We start from the raw sequence: 11,031 nt of genomic DNA on the forward strand, positions 1-11,031 counted from the left end.
GATATTTCAAGTATTTGTGATAACTGTTTATTACTTATGGATTTTGAGTAACCTGGCATTAATTTAGAGTCTGATAATTCCATATCAGAATTATGAATATCATAGGTATCTTGTTCTGGATAGAATATTTGATTCAAATCGTTAAAAATTCGGTCATTTTGATGTTGAATCGCACATTGAAGATTTTGATTGACATTTAGTTGTCCATCAGTATGATCAAAAAATTCAAGGTTATGTTTTTGGACATCACCAGGGTAAAAAGTAGACTCAATTGCGTCTGGTCCATCTGGCGAAGGCAAGAAGAGGGAATTTTCTTTTTGTATTTCGAAGCTGTCATCGACACGTGAAAGACTCTCTGTTTCGCATGCTCTAGCAAGGGGCCTGCAAGTCATGTTTTCTATGTACTCATATACGCTATATCATTGCATAGATATCTCATCTCGAGGGGAGAAAATTCATCAAAAATAAATCAAAATAATTTTCACGGTCAAAGTAGTACGTTTATGGGGAATGAAAAATTAACATAAATTACTTTTTTTTATATTTTGCTTTGCGGGAAGGCGCTTTACTACCACTCCAATAGTTTTTATTTTTGTTACGTCTCTTTTTTCGTTGATTGTTTTTTTCCTTTTTTTTCTCTTCGTCGACATCATCATTTTGCTCAAGTGAAGTCATTCATCATTACCAATGGAATAAGCCAAACGGAATTACGCTTGATAACATATTTAAAGGAAAATTGTCAATATTTTGAGGTTTGAGAGACACTCATTCGTTTTGGAGCAGGCGTTATCATTTGTTTTCATAGCGGCAATGACAGGCGGATTCAACGAAAATTTTATAATTTTTTTCTGATAAAACGACTGGATGGAATCGTCCAAAACTACTTTAGCGCAAACAGGATATCAAAATCTATCGCTAATAATTTTTTCAGAGCGCTACGTTACTTCACCAGAGAGAAAAGACCGCGCAAAGGATTCCCCGTTTACTATATATATTTTTATATGCCATGCAGTGGTCAGGGGGGGGCCTTAAAATTTAAATTTTCAACACTTTCGCAAGAGACTTTGCTCAAATCAATATGAAAGTCATTACTCAACAAACAATTAATTGTACTGCATTCAGTACTTGCAGTTGTATTCAAATGTACATTTTCTTCAATCAATGTTGAATTAAATATTCCAGATATGTTTAAAACACTAAAATCATTGAGATCTTCATCGTTGCATATATCACTTAAGCTATGACGAGAAATTTCTTCATTTGATACATGTAAGTTATGTAAAATGTTACTATTGGTTACACTAATTACAGGAGTATCTCTAGATAACCTATATTCTTCATTTATAGGTACACTTTTTACAATGTCATTGACAACATTTGTATGACTATGAAGCGACAAAGGTTGAGATAAATTTGATACTTTGTTGTTGCTGCTTACTAAAGAATTGTCTATGTGTGCATCTATATTTTCATATTTTTTAACTATTGCTTTCCTGTTACAATAAAATATAGAAGATATAATTATATGAAATTTTATAAAAAATTATTTGATTTAATTATTTAAATTATTTATATTATACGTACGGTGCAATACTTTTGAAGCTTGTAAAAAATGATTACAATAGATTAAATCAGCTTAAACACCCGGAACTAATTACTGCGTGCCAATGCATATGCATATACAGCCATCGATTGTTACTGCGCAAGACAATGCGCACATCAATTAATGCGCACATCAATTAACACATCACACTATAATAGCCACTTCTGTGACAGGTGCTCACGTGACCATCTCTCAGCCAATCAAATCACGAATAAAATGACTTCACTTTTTATATATAGGATCAAATTTTCATAAGAAAATCTATAAATGTATAATTTTGTTAAAATAGTTTTATTCGCGAAGAAACTAAATAATTTGAATCGTATAAAACTCTTTTTTATAAATATATATAGTATTGTGGAGCTGGTATGAGTGAGCAAGCGAGTAGATGGGCCTGGCACTTTCCCTCTGCGTGGAAAAGTACCAGACCCTTCAGGAAAGCGATGGAGAGAGGGCAAGCGTCCTCTCCCCTATCAAAGGGAAGAAAAGAGAGAGTGAGCGCGTCCCCAGCACGGTAGTGCTTGGAGGACGGTGACACTAACAGCATGTAACTTTATTTAGTTCTTCATTCTATTTTGTGTGTTATTTTAATAAACTTATATCTTATTAATAAAATAACTGGAGTGTAAGTCCCTTATTCTCATTCCATACGTATGATTTCCCACAGTATACGAGGTGTGATCAAAAAGTAAGGTGAATTTTGAAATTTAGCGGGCTACGTCCGTTCGATCTTCGACTTTTTTATTTGGTTATGTCGGTACACTCGTCTAGAACATACGTTCCAAATTTCAGCTTTGTAGTATGTTTGGTTTGTTTGTGAGAGGCATCAAGGTTAGAAGTGTTTTGCGTGCTCCACGATTTGCTGCTGTCTAAAAACATGGATCAAAGAGTTTGCATTAAATTTTGTGTGAAAAATGGAATCAAATGTTCCAAAACACTTGAAATGCTGAAAGTGGCATACGGTGAGTCTACTTTAAGCCAAAAAAATGTTTACAAGTGGTATAAACTCTTCCAAGAAGGCCGAGAAGACACCGACGACGAACCTCGTTCTGGACGACCCAGCACATCAACAACTGATGAGAATGTTGAAGAAGTGAAGAAAATAGTGTTGGGAAATCGTCGAATTACCATTAGGGAAATTGCTGATGATATTGGCATCTCATTTGGTTCGTGCCAATCAATTTTGACGAGTGTTTTAGACATGAGACGTGTGTCAGCGAAGTTTGTTCCGAAATTGCTCAATTTCGACCAAAAGAAACGTCGCATGAGCATCGCCCAAGAGCTACTGAATGACGTCAACGATGATCCAGATTTCCTCACCAGGGTTATAACAGGAGACGAAACATGGGTATACGGTTATGACGTCGAGACTAAGACTCAATCGTCCCAGTGGAGGCATTCTGGATCACCAAGACCAAAAAAAGCACGCCAAGTTCGATCAAATGTAAAGGTTTTGCTTACAGTTTTCTTTGACTGCAGGGGCGTGGTGCATCATGAGTTCTTGCCACAGGGTAGAACAATAAATAAGGAATATTACCTGCAAGTTATGCGCAATTTGCGCGAAGCAATCCGCCAGAAACGTCCGAATTTGTGAAAAATAAAAATTGCCTTTTGCACCATGATAACGGCCCTGCTCACACATCGTTGCTGGTGCGCGAATTTTTGGCTAAAACCAACACAGTAACGATGCCACAGGCACCGTATTCCCCAGATCTGGCCCCCTGTGACTTTTTCTTGTTCCCAAAACTGAAGAGGCCCATGAAAGGACGGCGTTTTGCCACGATTGAGGAGATAAAGACGGCATCGGAGGATGAACTAAACAAGATCACAAAAAATGATTTTTTGAAATGCTTTGAGAATTGGAAAAAGCGTTGGCACAAGTGCATTATATCCGAGGGGGATTACTTTGAAGGAGATAAAATAAAAATTGATGAATAAATAAATATTTTTTGATCACACCTCGTATACATTTTTATAGGCATAATTCGATTTATACAAATAACTTTGCTCCACGACAGGTCGTAACCTGTATTATACGCACATCAGATCTCGACATATAACTAACCACAGATGCAATCTCTAATTGTAACTACGCTGTTTTAGTTTGGTGCCTACTTGCATAATTTTTTTATACTATCAGTAATCAGTAATTGTTTTTATAACAATACAAATACTTTTCAACATACATAAGTATATATATATATATATATATATATATATATATATATATATATATATATATATATATATATATATATATATATATATCATATATATCATATATATGTACTTGAAAAAATTAAAGAAGCCATTGAAGAAAAGATGGCTTTTCATAATACTGATATAAAAAGATAAGCTTTTGTAAAGAAAGCAGAAGTCGAAATTCCATGGTTTAAAGCTTCACATAAATGGATACATCTATTCAAAAAAAATCATATTGTGTCACGTAAAACAACAAAATTTATTACTACTTCATCTGTACAGAAGGTTATAACGAGTGGCCATACCCTCATTATGTCTCTCTCCCTCCATATATAATTATAATTATCCTCATATATATATATATATATATATATATATGGGACGTTTCACGTTAACCGAATCACCTGCGTACCCAAAATTTGTGTTGATAGATCTTGACGTTTGAGGTATCAAAATGTATGTTTGGACAAGAATTTTCACAATTTTACCGGCGAAATTCAAAATTCAATATGGCGGCTACAATATGGCGGCCGGAAGCTGGAAAAAAACCGCGTGTAAGGCATAAAAAGCTTGCAGAAAGAAAAATGCGAAACCTATCGGGTCATTTTTAGGCTCAAATTGTAGCTTAGGGATACCCTTTATTAGCTGTTGGGGTTGGATGAAAAAATCCAACATGGCGGTTCCAATATAGCGGTCGAAATTCACTATGGCGGACAAATTTTTAAAAATCAACAAATTTATACCAAATTCGATATATGGGGGTTTTTAGGGTCACTGTTCACAAATCCGGGGTCAGATTTACAAAATTCAAGATGGCGGATCTAATATGGCAGACAAAATTTTAAAAATTAACCGACTTTTCTTATATTCGTTATAGGGAGATTTTTGGGATCGCTGTTCATAAATCTGCGGTCGGATGTACAAAATTGAAGATGTTAGATACAGGATGATGTACCTAATTTTAAAAAATCAATCGATGCCCCTAAATTCGGTATATTGGGATTTTCGGGGTTGCAAAATTCAATGTGGCGGATGTAAGTGTATAGACCACTATTTTTAGTGAAAATTGCTACTCTTAGCACTACATAGGAGCAACGACGTGGACGTAGTAGTTTTCTGCTTCCTTTGGGGTGCTTGTTTTTAGTGAGTCCCCTTGCCTCTCACTATCAGGATTCTTATTAATTTTTAAAAATCAACTTATTTGTAATTATAATCAATTTTTGCAAGTAGTTTTTTTGCATGAGAGTATTCTAGTACAGATAGAGTTTTATCTGTATTCGGAACGAATCCATGCGATGATTGGATTTTTGTAACTTTTGGACATTTATCAAATCTCTTTTTCAGAACTGAAAGGACTTTTTCATGATCCTTCTTAGAATATAAAAAAAATTTTATGTCAAATTCTCGTTTATTAGCCCAATTAAAGAGGCTCTGAACATTCAAAATTGGTTCATTTTCTGAAACTTGCAAGCTCGCTCTTGTAGCTTCTCTTTTTACAATGGCTCCGACGCCATCTGGAACTCCTTTTCCGTGAGCAGTGGCGGAAGTATGCCATTCAGCATCCACTCCAAAATCCATCTTGTGGTTCATTAGATTAACCATCTGATAACGATTTTTGAAGTGCTGTTTGGCACCGTCACTGATATATATGATCTTTTTAACATTCGGTATGACTTTGCAGATTTCAGGTACAAGTTTTTTTTGCATCAAGTATACAGCAGCAGCATCGTGCTTAGTACACTCCGACATCGATAAACAGCTAAAATGTTTTAATTCACATTCTGATTTATAGTAAACAACAGCTGGAAATATTGTAGATTGATCATTATTATAATGAAATTGCTGGGCGGCATTTTGAGCAACGTAAGCATAATTTTCTGAAAAATCTAATTGTGCGAGCACTTCACCAGCCGAAAGATTATTCTTTTTTTCTTCAATAAACTTAGACTGTTGCTTAGCAATAAAGTGATGAGGTATCAACTTTTTCAATGCAGAAGAAAGAACTTCAATGAAATCTTGCGTTGATAGACACTGCTTTATCAGTGTACATCTGTCGGTTGCCTGCCAGGTACTGAAGATTACTTGACTAATATTATTCTCTTCCATAACATTTTCAACGTAGTCTATGAATTTTTGAATTTTCGGACAAAGATCACACTGCTCCAAATAATAGTTTTCTGTCAGATTCTTACAAAGAACATAATTTATACAGTCTTTATAATCTTTGAGAGTACCATTAGAGATATTTTCTAGATTAATAGCGTCAATCATCGCTTTGAAGTTTTCATGTATAATACACACGCATACATTATGCGTACCAGCGGATCCTGCGAGTACACACCACCTTGGTCTGAGCTCGGCAAATTTGGTAAGACCAATCGGATATTCAGGAAAATTCTTTTTAAACTCTATGTGAAGATTTTTAATATCATTTAGTAATAATCTTTTTTGTTTTTTTGTCTTTTTATCATCAATACGAACAGTAACAGTATCTTTTTTATTGGACATGATTCTGCTGTTAATATCGTTTTCATAATAATCTATAACTGCTTTTATGGTTTCTGGCGGTAAAGTTTTTCTAGATTTTGCAACTGGAGACGCCAAAATCCCAGCTGATTTTTTTAACTGTTTGGATATACGTGCCTTCCTATAAGATGTATCAAATTCCTCGGCAATTCTACGTATACTCTATCTTTCAGACAAAATAGTGAGTATACTCTTACGTAATGGGTCATTCTGTGGAAGAGAATTAAATTTGTTTTTAAGTCCAGTTAAAATGTCTTTAAGATCATCAGCAGTATTTAAATCCTCCTCTGCCTCATTTGAGTCAGAAGGAGGCTCACTATCTTGTAATTCGGCATTATTACAAGAGTCCTGCTCAGAATCGAGACTCATATCGTTTGCTGAAGATGAGGTATACAGTGTATCAAAAGATTTTCTGCATGCATCACAAATTACTGACCATTTTGGAAATTCAGGATGTACTTCGTGAATTTTCTTAGAGATCTTCCTGATAATTTTGCTATGTCCTCTATCAATACCGAAAGGGTTAATACATCTGTCTCCACGGAATTTTTTTTCTGGAGGAGACATTGTTCAGAAAATGGACAAACAAATTGGAAAAAAAATGAAAATATAAATAAAACTGAGAAAATAAAAATAAAAAAACCAAAAAATGTGTGAATGATAAAATAAAATTTAGAAAGACTGGCCTACCAATTATCCTAAAAAGAACGATTGGGAAAAAAGTTGCCTACAAGTTGGTATTAAATATCGCTGTTGGATTCTGAAAAAGACCTTTTAAAAACTCAGATAGAAATAGTAAACATCGATAAAAATTGCTGTATTTATAATTTTGACAAAGTAAATCACTTGTGTCTAGTTATGCATCACCTAATGATGATAATTTGAAGTTTAACTATCGTATGATGACCAAAATGGAAAATTCAAATTAATTTGATTCTGCACAAGTTTGCTCTAAAAGAGTGTCAAAATTCAACGTTGTAACTCTAATTTCCTATATGGGGGTGTTTCGAATCATGAATCCAGATCTGCAAAATTTAAGATGGCCAATGCAAGATAGCGGAAGAAATCTTTAAAATTTGACTGATTTACTCAAAATTTGGTATACAGGCGGTTTTGGGGTAGCTGATTGTGAATTCGTGGTCAGATTTTCAAAATTCAAGATGATAAATTAAAGATGGCAGTACATATTTGCAAATTTGTTCCGCATCTTGGATCTGTCATATTTAACCCTTAATTGGCACTGTGGATAAAAAATATCCCAAGTAATTTTTGAGCTTAAAATATACGTACGTACTAAATTCGATAAAATGGATCATGTGGTGACATCTATCAGTAGTTGATATTACTAACTACAGGTACAATAGGTACGCGTAGTGCAGCAGGCGTCAGTGTATGTTGGGCAGTCGCTCAAAGTAGACGCCAAAAATTGTTGGGAAATTGATTACCCTGTGTATTTTGCAAAATGAATATCTTTTTTTGGAAGCATCAATGTCGCAGTAAATTTTTTCTTAAAGTATAATATCTCAAGCATTTACCCATAAATTTATAGCTAAAAATATTAAAAATTATGCGATTTATGATTATTTAAGTGAAATTTTTTTTATGTTTTTTTGCAAACTATTTTTCAAAAATTTTTTTTACTAGATTAATTTAAATAAATGACTATGAAACCAATTAGACTTCGAAAAACATACCCTAAAGTACATTATATAATGTTTTTGAGCAAAAATATTAGATATTAGCTGAAGAAAACTTATTTTAACGCGTTGGGATATTAAATACCCCATGTGTCAGTTACGTATATTGGAACCAACAGTGCCAATTACGGGATAATTCCAAATTTGACATTCAATTTATGAATAGCAACTTTAACAATCCCATATACCGAATTTTAGGGCAATCAGATGATTTTTGAAAATTTTGTCCGCCATATTAGATCCGCCATCTTGAATTTTGTAAATCTAACCCCGGATTTGTGAACAGCGACCCTAAAAACCCCCATATATCGAATTTGGTATAAATTTGTTGATTTTTAAAAATTTGTCCGCCATAGTGAATTTCGACCGTCATATTGGAACCGCCATGTTGGATTTTTTCATCCAACCCCAACAACTAATAAAGGGTATCCCTAAGCTACAATTTAAGCCAAAAAATGACACGATAGGTTTCGCATTTTTCTTTCTGCAAGCTTTTTATGCCTTACACGCGGTTTTTTTCCAGCTTCCGGCCGCCATATTGAATTTTGAATTTCGCCGGTAAAATTGTGAAAATTCTTGTCCAAACATACATTTTGATACCTCAAACGTCAAGATCTATCAACACAAATTTTGGGTACGCAGGTGATTCGGTTAACGTGAAACGTCCCATATATATATATATATATATATATATATATATATATATATATATATATGAGGATAATTATAATTATATATGGAGGGAGAGAGACATAATGAGGGTCTGGCCACTCGTTATAACCTTCTGTACAGATGAAGTAGTAATAAATTTTATTGTTTTACGTGACACAATATGATTTTTTTTGAATAGATGTATCCATTTATGTGAAGCTTTAAACCATGGAATTTCGACTTCTGCTTTCTTTACAAGAGCTTATCTTTTTATATCAGTATCATGAAAAGCCATCTTTCCTTCAATGGCTTCTTTAATTTTTTCAAGTACATAAGTTGTTATTGCATATAGTTTAGTTTTTCTATCTTTTTCTGCTTCAACTTGCAATCTCCACTCTCGCAATTAATGTTCGGACGTAACTTTTCTATACTTCAACTATACATTTGTTAAGGATAATAATGGTTTTTTTTTCCACTTTGCCAATAGTCCACTGCTTGTTTTTAGTATTCAAAATCTACGCCTTTTTTATTCCGTAAACAAGTTAAAACTTATGCATAATCATTATATAATTCGTCTGTTTCATTAACATCTTATGGAAGTGTATCACTATAGTCTTCTTCAAAGCTTAAAGTATATTCTTCTTCTGTATGCACGTTATAATTAACACTATCCTATATTATATTTTCTAAAACCCTATATATCGCTAATTCCTCTATATTAGCCTCTGATTCTTTCACTTTATCGTTCCGAGGATTGAACGTTACAGATAGTAATGCTAATATAACCACTGGTGTTACGGATGTATTTTGAAATATGCTCTCACAGAATTTTCGGACAAAGACATTGCGCTTAGATCATTTCATTACGCTGCGGATTGTTTTGCTAATCGATGCGCACGTGCGATATCGAACTCGAAGTCAAGATCGAGTGACCATGCGTCGCGGCATCGACACTCTCATTTCTAAAAGACTTCTCTTATCTGCCGATATTTGTCGGTTGGTCCCTTTGTTGTTAAATTTCAATTACAGCCTCTTCGAAACTCGAAACTTAAGCAACACTACGAATATTGTTTACTTTAAAATAAGCGTGTGAGAGAAGCGTGCGCCGCATCAAGCTGAGTTACGATTTAGAACCAAATTTGACTATTTAACATTGCTACGATCACTGCCTCCAAACTCGCAAAAATGCATACATCGCTAAAAAAGATGGCAAATGCATTGTGACAATCAGACTGGTTGAAAGGTTACCTTTCAAAGCTGATTGTCGACGACGGACATTGAGCGTCCGTCACCCCGTTGTTTGAGCCGAAAATCGGCACCATCAAACAACGAAATACGAGCCACCAAAACACGGCACAATATTTAGCGCGCGGTCGGAGTCATCATAGACTTCGACTCGAGCCAATCAACTAGAGTAAGGAGCAGTTGATACATGAATAATGAAACCTCATTGGCAGGAGGTCAAGAAGTTCACGTCTTCGACCTTCGTGCGAGGAAAGGGAATTGAGATAAGAAAATTTTTTGATCGGACTCAGCTGGCGCGGCGACGCGTTTCAACCATTCTAGATCCGGCACTTGAACAGGCAAATCGCTTATCGTTGAGCACGCGTGCGTTAATTATACTTCATTAATTGTACTTCCGTTAATTGTACCTTTGTAATATTTGGAAATACGATTCCCGTGCCGACACAAATTTAATCCTTTCTTATTTTAACTAGTTTAGCTGGCGATTGAGATTTCGAACTTTTATAAATGTAATTTGTATTGTTAGTTGTTAGTTTTGATTGTAAACTTACTTTGGTTCCGAGCGTTCCGTTTTATTTATTATTTTAAATAGTGTTATTGTGAATTAAATAAATCCGGCGTTCTTTATATCAAATATTTTAAAACCTCCACTTTCAGTCCTTCTCACCCTAACAACTGGATTGATAACCATTTTAATTAAATTTCAACTGTGACGGTAAACGTCCTATTAGCGCTATCACCCCAACCATGCGGCTGCCTACGAGGGTAGCACCTATTGGTTGGGGAAAATGGAATAAGGGAATTCGGTACGAGACGGGACGAAACGCGCGCGAATATAAATGAACCAGTCGAGGATTAGTTATCCGAACATTCAGCCGCTTAACAACAAGCCAGGGTTTTTCCGCCAAGAGTTTCCAAGGGAAGTAAGCAGTGAGCCGGCCGATTTTCCGAACAAGAGAAATGACATCTCCGCGCTCGCGAGAACTGAGTGTGTATGAGTGAGCGTGAGTGAGGAGTTTCGCCATCGAGGGCGAAAACCGAGAGCGAACTGTGCTTACGAAGGACGAACGTTAACGAACTTGCCTCCTTTCCCCTTGCCAGTAGTGC

The sequence above is a fragment of the Phymastichus coffea genome, unplaced genomic scaffold (genome assembly GCF_024137745.1).
Source record: "Phymastichus coffea isolate CEN01 unplaced genomic scaffold, Cenicafe_Pcof_1.1 PCOF00033, whole genome shotgun sequence".
Classification (NCBI taxonomy): domain Eukaryota; kingdom Metazoa; phylum Arthropoda; class Insecta; order Hymenoptera; family Eulophidae; genus Phymastichus; species Phymastichus coffea.